This window comes from Zootermopsis nevadensis, unplaced genomic scaffold, assembly GCF_977971745.1.
Source record: "Zootermopsis nevadensis isolate Lab colony 2312 unplaced genomic scaffold, Znev_1.0 Znev_ptg000024l, whole genome shotgun sequence".
NCBI lineage: Eukaryota > Metazoa > Arthropoda > Insecta > Blattodea > Termopsidae > Zootermopsis > Zootermopsis nevadensis.
This window is the reverse complement of record NW_028259156.1, coordinates 14,329,851-14,354,635: the sequence shown is the minus strand read 5'-3', so window position 1 is coordinate 14,354,635 and position 24,785 is coordinate 14,329,851. Positions and strand designations below refer to the sequence as shown.

At 39.4% G+C, this 24,785-nt stretch overlaps 1 protein-coding gene across 4 annotated transcripts in view; it reads right to left on the bottom strand.

Moving 5' to 3' along the window:
- Positions 1-24,785, bottom strand: part of Dyrk2 (Dual-specificity tyrosine phosphorylation-regulated kinase 2) — a 158,269-nt gene that overhangs the window by 64,277 nt on the left and 69,207 nt on the right. Inside the window, exon 1 of one of the 4 annotated variants that reach the window (XM_087355347.1) lies at positions 19,705-20,117. The exons of the other annotated variants lie outside the window; for them this stretch is intronic. The gene's annotated coding sequence lies outside the window, so the exon portion shown is untranslated. Of the gene's footprint in view, positions 1-19,704; positions 20,118-24,785 lie in introns of those variants that run through there. 4 annotated transcript variants of the gene reach the window in all.

Sequence of the window (24,785 nt, the reverse complement as noted above, 5' to 3'; positions counted from 1 at the left end):
ACCAAGCGGCGACCTCGGTCGGACGCTAAATCAGCTGCTGCCTTCCATGCAGGTACCAACTGGACTGGCTAGTGGCTACTGGGGTTAGCCCTCGGAGGTCGCGCGCGGACTGGCAACGCCAACACCTGCAGACAATTCCTGCGGACTGTTATGACTGGACTCTGACAAGATGCAGCCGGCCTCACACTTTTCTCCCCAGTCTGCTGTCGTTTTTTCTGGCTTGTAATCCTCAGATTGCTGCAGGACCATAACTAGCTCCGTGGAGTAAGAAGCCTCCTTGAGAAACTGATGACTTGGGTCTACTTACTTCAGTAAATATTATCCTTGCTCTACATCCTTTACTTTTATATTTACATGTTTGCACTCTTCTAAAAAGGGAGTATTGCTGTACACGGAAACAGACTTCGTGCAACTGCATTGTACATTCATGCCCTGACCATCACTGTTATAACAGACCTATATAACAGGCACATAGTTTTATGTACAGTTAAAGAGTCCATCCCATTTTAGGCTTAAAAGGTGCGGGACTTTAAAGACAACACGTGAGTCTACAAGAATCGGAGGGTCTTCGAAAATTCGAAAACCATTTTGTTAGTGGGCATATTTCCACAGCAAGTTCTTTCATTTTATTCGCCTCCATCAGAACAATGTCAACGACGGAATGGCGCTAAAATAAATGCATGTGTTTAAATTGTGCAATATTTCAAAGCGTAAAACAAGGCGTGACAGTCCCACCACAACCAAGAACAAAACGGGTTTTGATGTACTGATGCATGAATGTAGTACTTCAAGACTTCGGGGAAATTAAATAATATTCTCATGATTCTTATGTAGGATTTTTCAGTACACACTATTGGTAATAAGCATTCACACATTTTTTGCGGTACGTAAACTAACTCTTTCGTTGCGAACCGTGTTTTTCTTGTCCTTCATGTTACAATACGGTTTGTCACGTTTTGAAAAAATTTTGTCGATTCCAAACGTTTCTATCTACCGATACCTCTTTTAGTGAATTTTGCGTCAGCAGTAAAAACAATATATATTCACTTATAATATAATTAATGTCGGTAGGCAGATGATAAAATATGCACCTGAAAACATTTTAAATCATACGATACCTTGCCTAATGTCGATTTTCATGTATTGGCATGCACTTGGATCTATGAATTTGTAATCGATCCCTGAAATTGTTTTATGCAGTACGAAATAGGGCTTGTTACGTGCCACCAAAGAACTGGTGTCATAAACTCCGCGATATCGCTGGTACTTTGCCACGTGTTCTATCGATCATATCCCGTGTCTATAATACAGCAAAATATTACCTCCTTTGTATGTGATATCGCAGTCGGCGGCATGCGTCCCTTGAAAATTGCTCGCAAGTATGCAGAGACTGGAGTCTGCTAACATAGGCCGTGAACGCGGAATGGAATATGAAATGGCGGTATATATTTTTCAATATACATCTGCTGCCGTTCTGCTGATATTATAATCGCATGATGTCATGCAACTTTAATCTTTGTGGATCGAAGCATTATTTTTATTTACGTAAGCCAGTTTCTAAAAATAGACAAAAATTCTGGTAGGCATAACGGGAAATCTGAGCCTGTGGCCGTTGAAATTTTAGTTAAAGACACAGCACTCGAATGAAACATTAAAATGAGCTTCTTCTTCTTCTAATTTGCAGTATCGAGTTACCTTCCTATTTATTTTGATAAATCCCATTCAGCTTTCGTTAACAAGGCTTGTTAATTTCTACGCATATTCGCGTTCTATGCGATTAAATGAATAATGCAACATAGATCTCACTTAACAGGTGTTATAAACAGGTTTGCGATTCTGACATGAAAGTGGCCGTATTTAAATAATAACGAATGAAATGATTTTGAATTAGGTACGCAGTAAGCTTACTAATTTAAAACGAAGCCGAGTTATAAGAGCAATAGAGCATGCGCTGCAGGTGTTCAGATGAAAGGCAGTGACATGAGGATCGACAGAGTTTGTAATGCAAAGTTCAGGATTCCGCCACTGGACCTTGTTTTAAGGTAGGAATCCAGTCGACACTTTATTTTATTTAAGATATATTTTAATAGTATCCTCCAGTCTAGGCCTAGAAATTGGCTTGTACCCGACGTTTCAGAGGAATGATGTCCTGGTAATAGAATGTATGGTTCTCTGAAACGTCGGCAGCAATCGAACTTCGGCACGGTGCCACCCGAAGATGGAGGCGTTACGGCCCTCTAAAATATTGGTAATCACCTACAAGCTTACAAGGCGTCACAACCCAGAAGACTACAAGCCGTTAGTTAAATCTCGAAAAAATGTACATCTAACGTAATGGTTATTTATGAAAAAGAAAATATTTTGACCACACACGTCCATGATGAATATCGTAAATCAATCACTTTAGGACTGCAGAACAGAATTTTAAATCTCAGTCCAGACGATGATCAGTGTTTCTTTCATTCTTTTACCCGTGCCCCGAATAATTGCAGAGTAATATCTTTGTCTTTGTAGTGTTCAAAATTTGAAGTGTTCCATTCCGTGCGTAACCTCCTTGCCTGGCAATCAATTATAGCCTTACGGTGACTACGCTAATGAATCAGACCACCGCACCGCGCGCGCGGGCAGGTGTAGACTGACAACCTTCGGGCTTTCAGAATTGGAAAACGATCATGATATATAACGATAAAAAGTGCCTGGAGAGACGAAATAAAAGATGACGAAAAAGAATCTCTTATGGCTCTTTACATCAAGGCCGTGACGGTACAAGCCAGTTGGGACTTCATACCTGACTTGACTTGCTTTCGTTCAGTTCGGTTCAAGGTTCCTCGTCCTTACCAGGATGCAATGACGACGGGCGTACTTATTATGTTGCATGAAACATAAAGAAATTCGAAAGACGACATTCTGATCATAATCAGTATATATCACCCAGAATCGACTGTGTGGGACGGACAATGACCATCAAAAGGAGCGAATTACTTATTTCAAACGAAGGTGAACTTCTTGAGAAGTTTAGGGATAACCCGAAAATAGTAACACCTCAGAATTACTTAGTAATTACTCTGTAATTTGTCTTGTACAAGGGTAATTTTATGGTATTAAATGGGGAAAATATGCTGATCAAAACTTGGGCTATTTATTTAGCAGAAATTCTTTTAAATTGCAACTTCTCTCTTCATAAATGTAATCATGATTGTTGAAATAATTAATCCGTCAATCAGTTTCTCCTGTGTATGGGTCGGCAGAACTATGATTAAATGTTTAAAGTAGGATCGAGGTTCGGTTCCCGCGAGGGGCAGGGATTTCTCTTTTCGTCATCACTTCCAGACTGGCTCTGTAGCTATCCATTCTTCTTCTGTCTGATTGATTGATACGGGGACTCTTCTCTCGGTGTTGACAGCCGGAGAGTAAAGCTAGCCACTTACTTCTATGCAGTGCGTGGGGCCTTTCAATCTCCGTAAGTAACTACTCCTATTAAAAGGAACTGTGATATTAGCAGCCAATCAAGTGACACTTTATCGGACAAATAACATGTCCGACTCCAATTACGTCACATGGGTGTGAGAATTAAAACTGTTACGACGTGTGGTAAAAGGGAACACGCGGGTATATGTGTTCTGATTAAGACAAGCTCACACATTTGAGACACTGTTCACTGTAATGGTAGTAGTAACATTTGATTGCACTGTGAGATAAAATATACTCCAGAAGAAGAAAATAAGAAATAAAATATAATATTGCTGAGTACTGAACACGAGATGCTCAAAATTTTCACGAATTCAAATAAATTATAAGAGTGAGGGAGTTGGGATATTGTTATCTGAAAGCTAATAAATAATATTAATTGATAATTAAGAAAGGAGTATTTCGTTTCATTCTTATGATTGCTTTTTATTCACGTAATCGTTTTCATTAGCGAAATCGTCGCTGCACGATTTGAAGGGAAACCTTTAAATAGCTCTGACAAAAATTTCATTATATTTCGTGAATTATGAACTTTTCACAGAACTTTAGAACTTTCACAATTCCAGATTTTACTTTCTTCCACGTAACTGCTCTGTAAACCATCGGAACATTCGCGTTATCCCTTGTTATATAGTTTTATTTGAGCAAATAAAGCCATGAAAATTATGCAGAACAATCTGCCCTGATCCGTAAATAAACTTTACGAAAAACTCTTCATACCCTACTTATTGGGCTGAGGTGTTTGGCCATTTTAAATTCTTGCTTTGGGTCTTCTTATTATGAAGTTTTGTTTTTCGCCCTGATGATGGAGGCATCAAGCACATCTGAAACGTCGGTAAAATTCTACCAGACTACACGGCGCAACATCCCAGAAGACAGCTGTCTTCGTACTCGTCACCTATATCGCATTTCAAGCTCTGATCATTAAAGTAAAAATAGTAGGAATTATTAGTCAGCGTATAGCAGCGAATTACAGAACATGTTCGAAAATCCAGGTTTGACTCCCGCTGGGAGAAAAATTGTTGGCTCCACTCGTGTTACTTTATCCATCCATAAAACAAACATCGAGAGTGTGATGCTGTGATAATACGTAACATTCCATGCCGCTAAGAAATGAATACCAGAGGCGCCAGCCACCATTACTTTCAATATATTTGGCCTGAAGCCAGATTATTTACTAAGCAATCAAGCCGAATGGCAAATTAAGTATTTTACACGTCTTGATATTAATCTGAACATGTAATAGGCGGAAGAGAGACTTAAGAAAGAAAACATATCCAAAGTAGTATCACTCGAAATGCTGCTGTAAACTCATCACGTTTGAAGCATCCATTTGACCGCTATGAAGACCCTTCAGGTAAAGGAAGGCCTTCAAATTAATGCCTGCTAACAGCCGGCTGACTCTCCTGAGTTTTCAGCGACATTCTCTGATTTCAGGATTGGCCAACACGAGGGCGAAGCAAAATGTGTAAATGGATAGCGGTGCCAGAAGTAACGATCCTAATGTGAGGTTAAGAAAATATTATAATTAAGAGTTTGGGCCAATTATTGACTAGAGTTAAGTGATTGTTTCAGTGACTCCCCCGTCCACAAAATCTGATTCTTTGAATCTTTCCATATGAAACCGCTACACATTACTTCGTTACAAATGGTCAACTAACATCAGTCATAATAAAAATGGTTTAAGAAACTGGGTGTGAATTACAGATGCCTCTGTATTAACTGAATTGAAAGTGTTCTGGTAAGAGTTCTAAAATTTCTGCAAGGAAACCCAAAGGAATGAAATTGAACGGAAACTATTCATTTAGAAAAAAAGTTGAAAGTGTCAAATGTGTCATGTCTTAACGAGCTTGGATGTAGTAACTTGTAAAATTAAAATGTAATGACGACATGCAAGGAGGAAATTCCATATATTTCAACTTGAAAGAAAAAACGAAGAAGGAAACTGAATTTAAGTTTTCAAAGTAATTATAGTACCTACCTACGTTATGGTACGGAAGTGAAGGATGGACAGTAAAGAAACTATACTGAAATACGGGTAGCTGAAATGAAATTTCTCAATTTAGTGAAGAAGGTACCCGTTTGTGAGAGCTGCCTATACATCTCCTGGACCCACGTTAAATTCCGTCCCGGTACATCCTGGATGCCTCGTATCGAACGCAAAGCCAAGGCAAGGATAATGGAGTTTTTCGTTCGCCATGACCAAGCAACCACGACTCATACGTACGGCACTGTTAGGAAGTGGGGTCATGTCTGGCCGGCGGACAAAAGATTTTTCATCACTAGTTTAGCTGCAGCTGCTCTCGACTCCAGCTGCGATCCAGCTCCAGCAACTACGTGACGTCATATAACCACTCTCACTTTGTTGTAACACACCCGCGCGCCTTAGTCCACCTACAATATTCCGTCTTACCTATCGGGTGGAACCGAAGTTCCAATACTAAAGTCTGAATAAATTATGATGAAATTGTAGTCCTGATCAGTCAAACTGCAGAGTTGTGCTAATTTATAATGTATAGTCTTAAAAGGCGATGTGAAGAACCTGTTAGTTCAGCATTAAACGCCCTCAGTAAAATCACTGATAATCGTATGCCATAACCAATAAGTAAGTTCATGCAATTTACATTTCGGGTTTCTACAAGGACAACAATTTTAATTCTATATATTTCATGAAGAGAAGAGATGAAATGCCTACGTTTTACATGAAAGCTCCATACGAAGTATAAATAAATATATTTTTCTTTGATACCACCAAGTCGATACCACACAAATTTGTGAAGTGGAGGTAACGTTTCAGCAATACCTAACCTCGACATGTCAGTAGCCAGCTTTACGCTTCGGCCACTTCACCTGCCTAGAAAGAGCCAGTGTTACCAATTACAAAAGACGCTAGGTAGTCCCCAGAACCGGTCAGAACATGGTGCCATTGTCGGGAAAGTAACAAAGGAGTGGGAAGAAAAAGCCTGTTTGTGTCTGCGGGATGCATCTTGTGTGCGAGCAACGGCCAGAACCGGTCCTATCACCTTCCTCAGTAAGAGTTGCAGGGTGTCGGAAGCCATAACCCTGGCAATCGAGCTGTGTAACAAAAATACAACATCAAACCAGAGGGGTTGAACAGATCAAATTTTATTTGAAGGTGGCTGTCATCGCCCTAATGATGGAGGCAGCAATTACCTGTGAAACGTCGATAAACTTCTACCAACACGTCGCTAAAACCCAGAAGACAGCCATCTTCCTACTCACCGCCGTGAAAACCTCAAATCCTACTTACGAATTTTATTTTTGGGGTCTCAGTTCCCTGCCCGCTCGTTAGCACTGTGATGTTCAGTCACGCCCATCAATTGTATTTGTCAGTTTAGGTCCAAGAGTTAACAGCGAAATTGCTGTAATAAAATGTGTACTTAGGGATCAATGAAATATTGGTAACTTTATTTAATGACATCTGCTTTGGAACAGCTACTTGTTAGTGAATTTTGAGCCTTTTGATCTCACGCCCTATTGTTCTGCTGCGCCTATTGAAGACAGGTAGATTAATTAGCAGGTAGATAATTCTCTTTTTAAAACACCGGCAATTCGTACTCTGACAGTTTCAGTCAAATGTTCAAAATAATTGGCATCACATTTTAAGCACGTTGGCTTGTTTTTTTTTCCGGAGGACAGATGTTCTTTTACACTCAATACACATGTATGTAATTTTCTATCAGCTGGTTGTAGACTGAAGTCCTTTAACCTCACGTATCTGTTAATTTGTCAGAGATAACTGAAAGCACGTTATTCAGTGTAGAATCGAAAAGTGCCCTCTACTGTACGCACCAGAAGGACAATACTTCTTCCTCAGTTACGAGGCAGAAGAGTTGACATTGAAGTACGAGAGGGGTGAGGGGAGATTGGAACGTCTGTTCCCAGTGGGTGCACTTCGCGAGACACAAAGATGGTGAAGTTCCTGTAGTTAAATGAGTTTATCTTAGTAAGTGCTAAGATATTATTGCGTTATAAACAAAGAATGTATCAAAAGAACATTCCATCGTTATTATTGTAACAACAATCACTAGATTTATTCACAAAATTTAAGGTGCAACATCCCTTGATTCTTAGAGCTTTGTTTTTTTGTATTATCGGTGTGATTAGTTTTGCTCTACATTAGCCTTCGAAATTATTTGGCGTCGAATAGAAATTTAACGTGATAATAAAACTAAGTGTGAAAGTAAGACCCCAACGATTCTATCCACCTTGAAAGCCAACATAAAAACATTAATTTTTGTACTGTGAGACGCCTCTCTGGTGTATTAAAATTGCGGGTATATCCTTGGAGGTTTTGTTTTGGAATTTTTTCCATCGCCACCCCTCGTCTCCTGGACATATCTGGGACTGAATCAACGGCCAGGGTGATAAATTCGACAGACCACTCAAATATATCCAGTGCTGGAACTTTGGAAAGCATGGCGATTCATTTCCATGACATAATGCATTCGTCTTTGGTCTCACAGACGAAGAACGAGTTCTTGAGACTATGAAGATGTCGAATTTGGTCTTCTGCGCTAATGCCATGAGGATGGAGGCAGAATGTTACTCCGAAACATTGTTGTCTACCTATAAGTCCACATTAAGTTACAACCCAGAAGACGAAAGACGACACATGCACAGAAATTCTGAAAGACGAGATCAAAAACGACGTTTCGGAAACTGGTACAAGAAAACTGACGAGTGCAAAAAACAGAATACACTCAAGAACAGAGACGAACTGGCTTAAAGAATATACAAACCTGTTCCTAGTTCTGACGGAAGAAGAAAATGTTTTTTTGTTGCGTGTTCAGAACAAGGTTATACAGCACAACACAGGTTGTTAAAACGCCTAATTACTTTACTGATGTACTGTGGTAGTTTTATTTCTGTTTCTGTTTTAGAACGTGAGTAAATAAACATTCATATTTCGTGAATGAATATTTTTGATTTACGAAACAAAGACCTGTACCAATAACAATATTATTATTAATATTATTATTACTACTACTACTAGTAATGATAATGCTATATAAGTAACTTATGCAATACTTAGTTTTTAATTTAGGAATGTTGTTTAAGTTTTTTTATTGAAAAGCGTAGAAGACTAACATTAATTTATTTTTAAAATTCTTCTGCTGTCAAGGATTAGGCCCTCCGAAATATTCCTATTCAGAATTTTGAAGCATCGAGTCCTTAAATATTTGGTAGGTGCATGGGTGGGCGACCAGCACATTACAGTGTCTCTGCCTACACAGGACACCTACCTACACAGGACAATACAACATAGAAAATCGTGGATAAGCATTTATACCATGAGCTGGATTTGAAGTTGACCCTACCTTACATATCGTGATTGTCACATTTTAAGTGGAGAACCAAAGGTCAGATAATCCTAAAATAATTAAAAGTTAACCAGCATCAAAATGCTACATGCTGGACAGAAACCATCCACAACTTGTAATAGCACCGTCAGTGGGAAAGGAGTCGCGTCATTTTGAATCTTGACGATGACGCAGTTTCAGTCTTGATGATACAACAGTAAATGCCAACTGATATAATATATCATATTACTACAAAGAAAACCATTCGGAAGAAAGTTTATTTTTCGCTGCTTGAAGTTCTGTGTTTGCAGAGGAACCTCACACAGTGCTGCTCCAGGTAAAGTTACAAAAGTGGCCTCGAAAGGATCTCAACTGCTTTGTCTCGTTCCGAGTTCCAGTTGCTAGGTCGGTCTGTCTGGCCCTCAGCGTCGCTTAACTTATGGGAAAGACAGGGTTGCTTTATTGCAGCCTTTCGCAGTGGAAGTTCGTTCCCAGATTCAATTAAACGAATTTATTCCACGGAGAAAGTAGAGTCCTTCTCGAGCAGTTAATTGGCCTGCCATTGGATCCTATTCTGAGCTAGATAAATCCATTCTACATCCTCGCCTTCGGTTTTATCACTAAAGTTTAGTTCATTATGTGGCCCATATTAGCTAAGAGTATAATTGGATTCTAAATATCTAACGTCGATCCTCAGGATGTGTCGTGGCGCTCAGTTTTTCAGAGCAAGGAAGTTCTAAATGTCTGCCCCAGTCATTTCTCTCGTAACGCTAAGTTAAATGTAAATTATTGTCTGGTTATTATGAATTTGACTGCACATTTTTTACGTAAAGTACACAGCCAGTCATATCTTCAAATTGTCTTACGGACACTCCCATACGATTCCATAACCGGACCAGAAACGAAGTGCCTGTTTCCTCTGTCGTCTCCTCCGTAGATTATTACAGCGGTTTCTGTTTTACAGGTCTTGATGTACGTCCTAATGATTGCACACTGCCATCGGGGCCCATTCTGTGCTTCATACGTGATACAAACAACCCATTAGCTAAGTGGACACGGGGAAGAAAGTGAAAGAAACCTCAGACTGGGCGTATTCGTAGACCAACAGGAATACTATTAACTTGACAAAGCTCGGAAATAAATGTATTCTTTTGATGGTCTGTTTCCATCCGCGAAATGAGCGACAGCTTCAGTTATTGCTGTTTGCTTCTGTACTTAGCAACGTTCGTTATTTTTCTTTTATATGCAGAAATTCAGTTCAGTAACTTGACCTCCATAAGTAAAATCGTTGAAACGTCAAGGTTACAGATGGTCATGATTTCAGAGTAAACGTAATTCTTAATAAGTTCATCTGCAATTAACAAGAACTGTCTTTACTATGCTATATGCAGACTTATTATATTTCTATTGGTGTATCTTTAGTTTATATATCAATTAAAATTTTTAAGTTTTCTTACAACAGAAAAGGAACTCATTTTCACAATATTAGGTACTGTTTAGTTACTGAGAATCCGTTAGATGTGTTTCAGCATTAAGAAAGCAGCTTATTAGACTGGCACTAGAAGGTTACAAGCGTTTCGGATGAATGTATCACCTCCATCTTCAAGGTACCATGAAGACCACACGATTTCACAGTTCAGAAACTCCACTGCCCCATACGTCTTCATGGCGTGGTGTTTAATAAGTACCAGGGACAACTTTTACCGCAGTGAGAACATCAAATTCTTCACTCTACTCTGTCCCTTTCTTTTGCCCGATCGTTCCCAGGCCAATCGCCCTTGAGTCGACGAAACGAATTCTAATAACTATGCAGCTTCATCGATAAAGGTGGTCTTCACTAAATTAGAACGGATGTATAAATCTGTACTTCATGAGAGAAATTCCAGGGAAGCAAGAAAACAGCAAATTCCAGTGGAAAATAAACTTGATGCTACGCTCTGTGCCTGAGATTCATCAAGTTTTTATTTGTTCCGTTTTCAGTCAATTGAAGCATTCCTTGTTGCCCATGGTAACGACAGAATAGAAGTAACAAAAACAAACTCGAATCGCATGGACGAACGTGTTAACGACAGACCAACTACAAATTCGCTTTGTCAGAATATCCTATTTGCAGCAACAAACACGATTCTGATCTGCTTCAATGCCTAGTCATGAGCAAGAGATTCACCTGACGGATCCTTCAGAGTTGGTTCTGTTCCTGACTAATGGAGACAGAGATGGCCAACGAAAAGGTCATACTTGCGCGTTTGTTATCCAGGCAATGACCACTCCTGATTATAGAGGATGTCTGCAGGTGTTGTATATCAGATATTTTGGGAGATTTATTCACGGGGATAGAATCACAACACCTTTGATATAAGCAGCTGCGTGGAAGCACAATCGATTTTGACGTGATAGTGAACAGAAAGTCATTTCCTTGTCGGGAATCGAACGCCGCAACATCGGCCTGTAGCCAGTACTATATTGATTTAATGGTATTTATCCTACACGCATTACAGTTCACCCACTTCAAATTCTGATGTCTGAAATAACCCTCTCCCAGAAAACTTACAGGAGAGGACATCGTAGTTGTCCTAGTCCAATCGCCGATGATAATTGGTCTGTATGAGTTATTTTCTTTAAACCAGTGAGTTTAAAACATTCCATAGAACAGAGTCCTTCTTGAGAGATCAAGAGTACGCAAATTCCCCACCTTCTATGGAAACCGAAGGTTTATCGCCGTGTTCACAAGAGCCCGTCACAGGTTCCTATCTCGACGCAGGATTAATCCAATTCACATTCTCCTATCAAGGTTTCCTAAGATCGATTTTAATATTATCTTCTTATCTGTGCCCAGGTCTGTTCAGGCTTCCCAATAAAAAAAATTGTACCAATTTCTCATTTCGTCGTGCACCCTGCATGCCCAATTCTTTTCTTTCTTTTTGACTTTACCTAATAGTATGTTGTGAAGAATACAAATTATGGAGCCCCTCGATGTGCAAATATATATATTCATATAACAGGTATACTTGTGTAAGTAAATTTCATTACATACTCTATAAGCGTACAATATTATTGTTTACTTTTGAATGTTGGTACTTTACATTACTTAAACCGTATTGTCATTCATGTTTTCTTTAATACGCCCAAGGTGGAATAAAATAGTACGTAGCATTTGTTAATAAAGCCCTAATTAAAGTGGTAACGCTTCTGCTCATTAGCGTTCAAGAATCATCGCTGGAGCACTAATTACGACTGTAGTTGTATCCTTACCTTAAGTCAGCTGCTCTACCAGCCGTGAATGTCTAATCAGGTTTCATTCTAATGCTGGCTGCAACCCAAATCCACTCCTAAGAGTCGTCAACACATTAACTACCACTACTTGTCACAGAACTTTTTTTAAAACTATTTTTCTTATATCTTCTCCGTCGTATTCATTTTTTCATAGCAGTATTTTAGGAAGGTTTGATTCTTAATGGGCTCAACAAACACGCACTGTCACCGTATCTTACAATGTTCTCCATCAGATAAAACTAAAATATATGATCATGTAGAATCCAAGAAAGGTAGGCCTAAACGTGTGACAGCATATATTTTTCGTACCCCAGTTATCGTCTAATAACATAACCAGAATACGTTCCCATAATAATGTAAGGATTATGAATAGTTCACAAATATCTGCACAAAAATAATACAATCCGAACCACATTTGGTGGTCTAATATCATTTTTCTTTATATATCTGGTTCCTTCTTCAATTTGAACTCTGCAGAACATGGTCATTAATAATACACTTATTTGTTGTTGAACTCATTTCTAAATTGCACGTCTCTCAGTGTATTTGTAACACTTTTTAAGATTAAAAGGATTTGAAAGTTGGAACTGATAAAAAGTATGTTTGTTGAGAAAAAATACATGTCAACCTTGACAAACAATCGTCTTTACTAGTCGTATCTCGAACTCGGGTCTGCTTGATGGAAGTCCGTGCTAAAAACACTCCCATGCAGGAAGTCTCGGAATTCGCTGACTGGAATTTGGAACATGCATTTGAGGGATAAGCCTATAAGAACAATTGTAACAACTTCTTAGGTGAAGCTTCTCTTGTGTTCAATCACCACGCCATGATGGTGGAACGGAGGTAAAAATTCCTGTCATTCTTAATCTCATCATTACATGGAGGTCAGTTTCACTCTCCGGCCGTTTTAATCACAAGGAAACTCCCAATATAATAAATATTATTTAATTCTACTGCTGTTATATGAACCTTTACGCACAGGCTTTTATTCAAATAAATCGTCTTATGTTAATACATACCCACAGTAACATTTCTGCTTTTATGAAATCAATGAATAGTTGACTGTGAATAGTGTGCGGCATGTTTGTTTCACGTCTCCAGAACAAAATAAATCCAGACCAGGACTGCGTTTGGAACCGATATAACTCGTTCATGGCATTAAAACGATTAAATCAGATATTTAAAATTTGACGGAAATTATGACAGGTACGACTTGATAAACCTTGCAACATATTAACAAAATCCAATAATTCCCCACAAAGCATGTGTCATAATCATGAGGTATATTCCATAAAACGAGATAAAATTATTAGTCTTGTTGTAACAAGCGATACTGGAGTGGGTTTCGAGTGTTCGTTCTTTATCAAGGTTCACCTTCCGGGTTGTGCAACTGTGGGATTTGTCATCCTGTAAGTCTACAGCTGGGTGCAAGCTGTATATACAGTTACGGAAGATACAAATGATGAACACAATACCACTGCTAATTTCAAATGTTGACTGTACAAAGCGAGGAAGTTTAGAGGTTCGAGTACCTCTAAAATTTCTGGCAACGTACGAAGTAAGTTCAGATTTAATTGAAAGGGCACAATATGTCTAAAGAAATTAATTCTCTATTAGGACAGAGCAATCCTAATTTGTATTAGCACAAGTCCATTTAAAAAAGGTATTAGCATTTTTAGGTCGGTGATTCTAACACTTACCCTGTTTCCACTCCTGACGCAAAACTGGATTTGTAAAATGTAGGCATTACACAGATGGACAAAAATATTTCCTTAGAAGACACAACTAATGTGTGAAGATCTGGAAATAACTTACGATACTTATTTTCCTTTAAAAGTTTGCCTCTGTACAGAGACTAGCGTGACTTACTGACTGACTAACGAACTAATTTCATGGAGAAAAGTCCTTCTTGAGAAGATAATATTTCGCTCAGGTGTTTAAGCAATTTCTATGGAAAGGGGAATGACAATCATCAGCTAGGGACGGGTTTTTTTGTTCATAGCAGAATTAGGGCAGCAGTTAAGAGAGTAGAATTTGTTAGTGACAGGTTGTCTTACGTAATTTTGGAAGGACGTTGGTGCGACATCATTGTCCTTAATGTTCATGCCCCAACTGAAGACAAAAGCGATGATATCAAGGATAGCTTTTATGAAGAATTGGAATCAGTATTTGATACATTTGGCAAGTATCACATGAAAATTCTGCTAGGAGATTTCAATGCAAAAATTGGGAGGGAGGATGTCTTCAAACCCACAATAGGCAGCGAGAGTCTCCATGCACTTAGTAATGATAATGGCGTCAGAGCAGTGACCTTCGCTACGTCAAAAGATTTAATTGTAAAAAGTACAAAATTTCCACACCGTGATGTTCATAAATACACTTGGACTTCCCCAGATGGCAGAACACACAATCAAATAGATCATGTTTTAGTAGATAAGAGAAGGCAGACAAATGTAATTGATGTGAGATCATTCAGAGGAGCAGATTGCGACACTGATCATTATCTGGTGGTAGCAAAAGTGAGGGAGCGGCTTTCAGTAAGTAGACGAACTAAACAAAATTTTGACACAGAAAGATTTGATTTGAAAAAATTAAGTGAGGGAGAGGCAAAGGAACAATATCAAGTTGAAATTTCGAATAGGTTTCAAATTTTAGAGACAAATGAGGATAATGAAAGTGTGGACATCAACAGGGAGTGGGAAAATGTCAGAAACTGCATCAAAATTTCAGCAAAAGAGAAACTAGGATACTACAGGAGAAAGCAAAATAAACCGTGGTTTGATGAAGAATGTTCAAAATTAATAGATCGAAGGAAGCAAACAAAATTTCAATGGTTGCAGAACCCAAACAAAACAAATGCGGATAATCTATGTAACGTGAGACGTGAGGCTAGTAGAACCTTTAGGACTAAGAAAAGGGAATACCTGAAGGGCAAAATTGCTGAACTTGAGACAAATAATAAGGAAAAAAACATCAGAGACCTGTACAGAGGCATTAATAACTTTAAGAAAGGATATCAACCCCAGACTAATTTGGTAAAGGATGATAGTGGCAATTTGCTTGCAGATCCAATAAAAATTGTGAATAGGTGGAAAAATTTCTTTAGCGAGCTCTTAAATGTTCATGATACTGGTGATATTAGACAGATTAAAATGCATACAGCTGAACTGTTGGTGCCAGAACCTAGCTTAGATGAAGTGGAACTAGCCATTGGGAAGTTGAAAAGTTATAAATCTCCAGGAATTGATCAGATTCCGGCCGAATTAATTAAAGCAGGTGGCAAAGGGTTGCATATGAGGATCCATAAGCTTATTCAGTTAATTTGGGATAAGGAAGAGATGCCACATCAATGGAAGGAATCCATAATTATTCCTATTTATAAGAAGGGGGACAAGACTGAGTGTGGTAATTACCGAGGAATATCGCTGCTATCAACCTCATACAAAATTCTATCCAACATTCTTTTGGCAAGATTAACCCCATATGCGAATGAAACTATTGGGGATCATCAGTGTGGGTTCAGACGAAACAGATCAACGATTGATCAGATCTTTTGCATTCGTCAGATACTAGAGAAAAAATGGGAGTTCGGTGGGACTGTACATCAGTTATTTATAGATTTCAAAAAAGCCTATGACTCTGTGAAGAGAGAAGTGCTATATAATATTCTTATTGAATTTGGTATACCAAAGAAGCTAGTGGGTCTAATAAAAATGTGCTTAAATGAAACCTGCAGCAAAATTCGAGTAGGTAAATATGTATCTGAGACATTCCTCATCAAGAACGGTCTAAAACAAGGAGATGCTTTGTCTCCCTTGCTCTTTAACTTTGCGCTAGAATACGCCATCAGGAAGGTCCAAGGTAGGCAGGAGGGTTTGCAATTGAACGGGACACATCAGCTATTGGCATATGCTGATGATGTTAATTTATTGGGGGACGATATAAATACAATAAAGAGGAACGCAGAAGTTTTACTAGAGGCTGGTAGACAAGTGGGGCTGGAAGTAAATTCAGAAAAAACTAAGTACATGTTAGTATCTCGTCATCAGAAGACAGGCGGGCAAAATTATCTTAGGGTAGCTAATAAATCCTTTGAAAGGGTTACAAAGTTCAAATATTTGGGAACAACAATAACAAATCAAAATGATACTTGTGAGGAAGTTAGGAGGAGACTAAATTCCGGAAATGCTTGCTACTTCTCAGTCCAAAATATTTTGTCTTCCCGTCTGATTTCTAAGAACCTGAAAATTAAAGTATACAAAACAATAATCTTGCCTGTTGTTTTGTATGGGTGCGAAACATGGTCTCTCACTCAGAGGGAGGAACACAGATTGCAGGTGTTTGAGAATCGGGTGTTGAGGAGGATATTTGGGCCTAAGAGGGAAGACGATGGGGCGTGGAGAAAACTGCACAATGACGAGCTTAAAAATCTGTACTGCTCCCCCAGTATTGTGAGGGTGATTAAGTCGAGAAGAGTGAGATGGGCGGGACATGTAGCGCGCATGGATGGGACAAGAGGTGTGCACCGGGTACTGGTTGGGAAACCTGAAGGGAAGAGACCGCTGGGGAGACCTAGACGTAGATGGGAGGATAATCTCAGGCGGGATCTATCCGAGATAGGAGTTGAAGGAAACTGGATTTTGTTGGCCCAGGACAGGGTCCGGTGGAGGGCTTTGGTTAATTCGGTGATGAACCTTCGGGTTCGGTAAGCCATCTAGTTAGTTAGTTAGTTAGTTTAAGCAATTCCCATCCTTTTTCTAGAGCCGGACAGTTCATTACCGCGTTCACAAGAGCCAGAATCGAATCCACCCCCTGAAACCCCATTTCCATAAGATTTGTTTTCCATTACATCACATCATTACCAAGTTTAATGAAAATTCGTTTTATTGTCAAAAGTGAATAAGGGTGGGTAGTACAATTCTATCTTTACGTGAGAAGGGAAGTGTGCAAAGAATGGAGAAATAATGCGTGTGGGCGGAAAGTAATGAGATAGCAATAGGAAACATGATTAATCACAGTGAAATATTGCATAGTTTTTGCTTAATCTATTCAGGAAAGGAAGTCACAAAGAGACACGATGTCAGGAGTGGTATAAAGTGTTTCATGTCACGTATTTGTTACAAATAAAAGATATGTTATATTACAAGCTGCAACCGGCACGCTGCCAGATAGTGCCAGGTGGCTAAAGAGAGTATGTCAATACGACATACAGTAAGTACTAATCAAATAAATATTTTGCATATTTTTCTCGTGTTGTTTGCAAAGCAGGTTCTATACTCCTGGTAACTGTGGTTCTTAACCTCGCCCAAAAGTAATAACAAGTTATACATAAAGTAAATCGATGTGCACAGCATGATGGATCGACTTGGGTCGACAGCGAAGTACAAAAGGGGAATTAAAAACTGACTGACTCATTGATTATTTGACTGATTGGTTGATTCATTCTTAGATTGGTGAGATTTTCGGCTCTCATGACCGCGAGCACGAAGACGACTGTATTTTGGGACATTCCGCCATGTAGTCTGGTAGACGTTTTAGAGGTGCTTGCTACTTCCATCACAAGGGCGATGATGGAGGTAGCCTCTGAAACGTCTGTAAACTTCTACAAGACTACAAAGCGCGGTATTCCAGACGACAATCATCTTCGATTCCTGGATTATTTAAGGATAATTTTCAAGCTGAATAGGCCATAGAGCGTTAAATGGAAGAATGAATAAGGAACTCGAAGGAATGTGTGATGAAACGCTATTAAATAAACCGAGAATGCTAATAGACTGTAAGTAATTCCGAAGCTTTCAAACATATCTACAAACCTCTCAGTTGGCAGTTTTATCATACGGTTCCTCTAAAGTTTCTGACAATATGTGTGTATGCATGTGTATATATCTTTTAACGCGCAGTAAATTTAACTTTTCTGAATAAAATTGAAAGGCGATTTTGTCAAACGTTTCATTTTCTACAAATCAATGTCCGGGCGCGTAAAATATTTACAGATTTGTACTGGTGCAATCGTAAAATAAAGTAAGTGAGTGATGTCTTTGTAATTTCTCGGTGCATGACATAGAATTCGTCGTTTTGTTAAATGGTGTAAGGGAACTGTAGTTGAACATGCAAGGATATTCGATCATGCGGTCCTTCGGCTTCTGAACAAATCAAGCAAGTAGCCACATGTTCACACTGTGGTACATTGCAGTGGGTCTCCAAGTGGACTCTGCTGTGTTATTCGAAAGATAACCAAGGTGGTTGAAATAAATAAAGTCACTTTGAAATTTTTGTAATTTCAGCCGAGGTTTTCTGGACCGGATGCGCCGAATGTCGCAGCCAAGTGGTTAGAATTTCTGTTTCATATTCGGAAGGTCCCGGATTCAAATTTCGACCCGGAGACCGGCTATCCTGCTTGATGAATTTCTTGGTTTTACTTAGTTCATCCGAGCAAATGGGATAGTACTTTAAAAGTAGATCATAACTATTAATAATCCAATCCTGTTATACGACGATATAGAACGATTGTGGATTAATATTTCCAGACATTAATAAGTGCAGTTGTGTATTACGGCCAAATTTCTTAGTAGGTGACTTGGACACAAGTTTTGACTGATTGTTTCAAATAAATGGTCATTTCTTTACTCACAGCTATGGAACTATGGGATACATTCATTGGAAAGTCCTCGAAATAAAAGATAATGATTGATTTCCGAGTTGTAAATTAATTAATAAACCAAATTAACTAAATTAATTTAATGGAGCAAAAGAGATTGCAGATGCGTATTTATTATAATCAGCACAGGAAATATTAGGGGGAAAAACAGCAATTTTAAGTTGAGATACATTGTTTCAGGTACCAACCTGACAAAGTCACGGTGCTTCTAGCTGATTCTCATGCAATTATGGACAGCAGAATAGAATATCAGATCTAAAACTTCTTGACGATGGTGAAGAGTCAATTGAATAATTTTTTTTTTTTTGATATTATCCATCGTCTAGTAAATATAAAACGTAAAACGACGTTTCGGAGATAGGGATTAGCTCTGTCTAGTGGGCCCAACTGTGTAGGAACCTGAAGACGGAGATAGAGTCCCATCTCCGAAACGTCGTTCTACGTTTTATATTTACTAGACGATGGATAATATCCAAGAAAATTTTTATTCAATTGAGCAGAATAGAAACTCATATACGTGACTTGCAAATAATAAATATTTTATTATCGGTCACGAAGTAAATATTTATTCTAAAGATCAGAGAGAATTTAAATGTCAAAGTGATTGAAAATAGTGGGAACGAGACTGAGTGGAATTCGTGAAGTGTAAGGAAATAATTTCGGAAACTTCACAGAAGAGACTGTTAGTAGTATTTATTTAGACATGCATGTCAGTCTGCTTGTTAGAAGTGTCTACTGGGAGGGAGTGTACCAAACTTGTGCCAGCTTGCATCCAACGACACCATCTACTGTTTTTATCCATCGGGCGGCAGGGAGACTGCATTCCAGTTGTCTTTGAGGGATAAGAAACGCATTGCTGTACAGACCCCAACACCACCAATTCTAAAGGAAATATACATAAGAACCCATACAAAACATGAAAAGAACAGCGTCTTGTAAAGCAAGAGACCTCAGAAGAAACAAACAATGAAAAATTCTCACCATGCAGCACGACGCTGGATGCTTGTAGGGGCAAGAATAAGGGGGTTTCCTAGGTCTTCAGGTAATCAGCAACACATTTTGTGTTTCTTACGACACCATAACATTTCGTGTCTGTTCACTAGTAACAAAACCAGACACAGAAACGTTTCACGTTTAGGAGAGACGTCTTTTTGCAACTAAAAACTAAGAAAACACTTCGCACGACACTAAGCAACATCACCTGGAGACGACACGAACACATACAGCACCAGCAGTTATCCGCACGTGTTGCCGATACGAACACATACAGTCCAGCGGACCAACTCTCGTCCTACTCCGGCGGTCCACCCACACCAACAGACAAGACAACAAAGAAGAGTTCTGTATGCGCGCGCAAGTTTCGGCACAAGAAAAGAACCGAGACTGAGCAAAGTTTCTCCAGGAGGGGGTAAAGGAACGGGGTTGTTCCTCCAGTTGGTGGCAATGGATGGCAGACGGCACAAATAATACAGCACTAAGCAACTCCGGCAGTGCTGTCGATCCGACCCGAATATTACCGGACACAACCGATAGTTGAGCGAAAGAGACTGGAAGGACTGTTTCTTTGCAGAGTGAAAGAGACGGATGAACATCCCTGAGGGAGGAACAACTGGAAGTCTGGCTGAAAAGCTGCATGGCTTGTTTGTCTTCTTTGTGGCACATGTTGCTGTCCAGAGTCTCATGCTCCGCTCCTACATAAATAACCGAGTTACATGTTTTCTTTATGCGGGCAAAGAAGGGGCAAGTGAGGGTCTGAGACTACCTTGCGTTCTCTTTCAACCCAAGTCGAAGTCCAATATGCACCTACCTGGACTATGGGTGCAGTGCATTTCTTTGCAGAAAGTTTCGCCTGATTACCAGTTCAGATCTTTGTAGACAACTTCCCCGAACTCGAATATCGAAAACAGAGTCATTATTAAAGGTCCATTCACAATCTGGGCATGGACAAGGAATATAGAAAAAGGGCGAATTCATACATTAAAAAGGTTTCTCACACTGTGTGTTGTTGGTGTATGTAATGCAGTCTACCGATCTATTACTAATTTTTTAGACTATTAATTGTGTGAGGTTATGGATAAAAAGTATGACACCGGTATGCAGTAATCTGATATGCCAGCGTTTTAGAAGTTCATGAAAATGTGGTCAGCCGTTCTGGAGTTTTTACGGAAGGAAGTGGTAGTGGTCTATTTCATGGCCCTTCTCACCTTTTATGTGGAGGGACTGAGAAATCAAGATAGCAGACGTTCACGACGAGATTTGAAGCTGGGAATTCCGATAAGGGAACAGGAGTGCAGTCTAATGTGCTGGGGTGTTCTATAAAAGTAAGTTTATGGGCATCATAACACATTAAATTACAATCCACTTCACCATAGAATTTGTTGAATAGCAGGCATACACGAATTAAACTGTAAAACTTACATCAGGCGAACAAACATTAATAGAATCTCGTATCACCGGGGAACCGGCCATTAGGAATCTCTCTAATGAGATTAAAGTGAGATCATTGGCCTTAGCACGTAAAGGAGGACAATTGATGTAGTGTGGTTCGGTTGCGGTGGGTATTCTGAGGCCCTGGTGGGCGGAAGCAGTACACTTTGAGTTTCGGTTGTGTTAAACTCGAAATACAATATCCACGAGCAGAAAGATTACGCTTTGAAGAAATACAAATATTGTCTTGGTCGTCTTTCGCTCCGATTGGTGATGAAAGCATGTCTGTGTTCGATCTCAATACTAGGAATTCGACGGCTCGGGAATATGTTAGCGCCCTTCTTCAAGTATGGATGTCGGCACTAACAGAGCGGTCCTCCTCCATTTCAGCATCCAGCTGTAGGAACGATATAATTAAATCTCATTTCCTGGAAGTGACACGCGACGTCGTCCAAAAAATCACAACCAATTGTTCTATTAATATTGATACCCAATGCTCTTATTTACTCCATGGAGCCGATTCCTTCCTGAGAAGCCAACGGTCGCTCAGCCAATCAAGAAATTCCCAACATTTTATGGAACCCGAATGTTCATAACCGCATTCAAAAAAGCCTGCCACTGGTCCCCGTCCCGAACCAGATGAATGCCGATAAGAAAACTAATACTGTACATCTTTACAGAAATTATTGACAATTCTGACATAAGTAAAGTAATGAATGTATTCCAAGAGATTTCGTAATTAAAATAAGTTTTATTTCACTAGTCTCAACTTTCCCTACGTGTCTGTTGTCATCAGAATCCTGTTGTTCATGGAATATCTTAATTACGAAGTTTTGTTTGTATTATAATAGGCTTCCTGAGTATTACGTAACTGTACTAAGATCCTACACATTTTCTAATTGCTCTCTCTTGATTTTCCTAGGTTAACACGCTCGGATTCATTTGCGCCCTTTCTCTTCGTGCCCAGCAACGTTTCTGCCCCGTAAGTAATAAAATCTGTCATTTGAATCGAAATATTACATACTACAGTAAGTAGAGTTGATAAGTCTCCTTGGTTTCATCTTATAGGACTGTGTGTTGAAGAGAGTAAACAGTGTAGGTTTTCGTTACGCTGAATTCGCTGCCCTCTTCTTACTTATTATACTCTCCAAGTTTCATTTATTCTTCTCATCACATTGTTATTTGAGTTTATTTACTGTTCAACCATAAGCAAGAAACAGAAATGTATGGTCAGCCTTGCGTTCCGACCGACTCAACCCCTTGCCAGAGCACCTATTCTACACATTTGGTAGGTTTCGTGTTAACATCAGAGCCATTTTAGTGAAAGGAGTTAACATTTATCGCTGCTTGAAGATGGCCGTGTAGTCTGGCAGAAGTTTACCAGCATCGTATAGGTCCTTGCTGCCTCCGTCATCAGGGTGATGACCTCATCACCCCGATGTTGGAGGCAGCAAGAACCTCAGAGACGTCGGTAAACTTCTGCCAGACTTCATGGCGCTACAACTCCGAAGACCGCCATCTTCGTACTCACCGCCGTGAGAACTTCAAATCTTACTTGTCTTAGTGGTCTATAATTCTTCATGATGTAGCGACTCTTGATTTAAAACAAAACGTCATCTATGAAATAAAAAATCCCGTTGACCGGACGTTCCACGCGCCTGATTTAGAGGACTCGAACGATGTTCCCACATTTGGGGTTTACCGAGGAGTTAAATTTTAAATAAAGTGATGATGATTTTTGTTTAACTGTGGGAAGAAGACGGCTTTCTCTACGTTGGGTGGTAAATTTTAAGATCATGTCTCGTCGTTCCTCATAAGTGTCGGCATAACTTAGTGGATGTAAAGCGACCACAGGGATCTGAATAAGCCAGGCGAAGTATGGAGTAAAGATACAGTAACATTCCAACCTTCACTTCACTGTGAACGAATGTATATGTGACCAGATTATTGAATCAACGTTTCAAATTCCCCCACTTGCCTGTCAAGACACTTTAAATGCGTAATTGGACATACTACTTGTACAGTCAGCTGTAAATTAACAAAATTGATGGCTCTTGAAAGGGCTTCGTGGTTCAGGCAGATAAATACGGAATGACTGATGAGGTAGATGAAGTGATATACAGGTTTTGTGGGTAAGGAAAAGGAAGAGGTAGTGGACAGAATCAGAATAGAAGCAGACAAACAATGTTAAGCCGACGGAATGCATCGTGTTCTTAGACAGAACTGACATTTCGAGCGGGCGTATAGGAGATGTATGCAGATGACCTCTGTAGCTGTACAGATCTTCGGTGAAGGGCAGCTTCATAAGAGCAATGTCCCTGTCACTAAAGAGAATGAAGGCGGTAACAGAACAGCATGTTCATCCCAGCCCAATACAACGTTTGACGTGCGTCTCGTTCACTGACTCATCACAACCGAGGGCAATCAAGGCATTTTGTCGCAGATGCCACTGCCTCTGGAATTTTCGTTCTTCTGCTGTGTCAGGCACGTGTTATAAACTTGAGATTTCTGGGAGAAACTGTACTTCTGTCTCCTGTACTCCATTCCGCGTCGTATTATAAAATGATGTAAAATATGTTATTGTATTCTTAGAACAAATTTAAATTCGTTTCCTGTTTCTTGAAGCGTTATATTTTCTAGTGGGTCACGAAACCATGACCCAGACAGTTCGTGTGTCCATGTATTAATCTATTAAATGTCACTAATATCTAAATATTTTAGTATATTTGGCTTTGTTAAATATTTTACAAAGCACGTGTATCGATCTGTGACCGAAGAATGAAGAGTTGTAAGGTCCAATCAGGGCACTAAATCGTCTAGAGCTAAACTGTGATCCCCGTTGTCTCTGTACAGACTTGTGTAAGTTATATATGAGCAACAGCAGATGTCAAAATGTTTTTATTCCTTCTAAATAAGTGGTCGACGAGTGTTAGATTTCCTTCAGGTTGGAATTTTTATTTATGCTAGATCGCCCGGATCACGTGCCCAGTGGATACTGGGTTTATTTCCACCGGGGTAAAGCGACTGGGACTCAAAGCTTTCCACTCACCCCATCTTGTGCCGGGATTAAGAATGCATGCAGCTATACCTTTAATACCCCTTATGTCTGTATTGCATGGTGTTTAGTTAAGCAACAGGGCCACTATTTTTACCTGAAATTACGTTCTTTAGTTTATATATAACAAAAATATTAAAGGGCATTATAGCCTACATAGCAAAACGTGGCATCAGATTTTTGTTATATCTCATGCTGATACTTTACAAATAATGAACATAAATGTAAACATGTTTACAGTATTTTCCGTTTTTTTTTCCATTTGCTTGCGATAACTCGTGAACCATTGTGGAATAAAAACCAGTAATAATTGCGTGTCGTCTCTTAAATTCTGGTAATGGCTCGGGGAAATTCCTAAAGTTCATTTTGTTTTTGATAAAAAAAGTTGTTTAATTTTTAATGCGCCTGCCGTAGATATGAGTCGCCTGAGTATCAAAACATTTTTAACAAAAGTGCGGGCTTTCGTGACCGATACGAATAACATTATGACATCTGTAGAGCTGCCTGCAGGCAGTCGCTCCTTTTCGCTTCCAAGAACACAGCTTGTTCATTTCTCGGGATTATGTTTTGTCATGAGTGT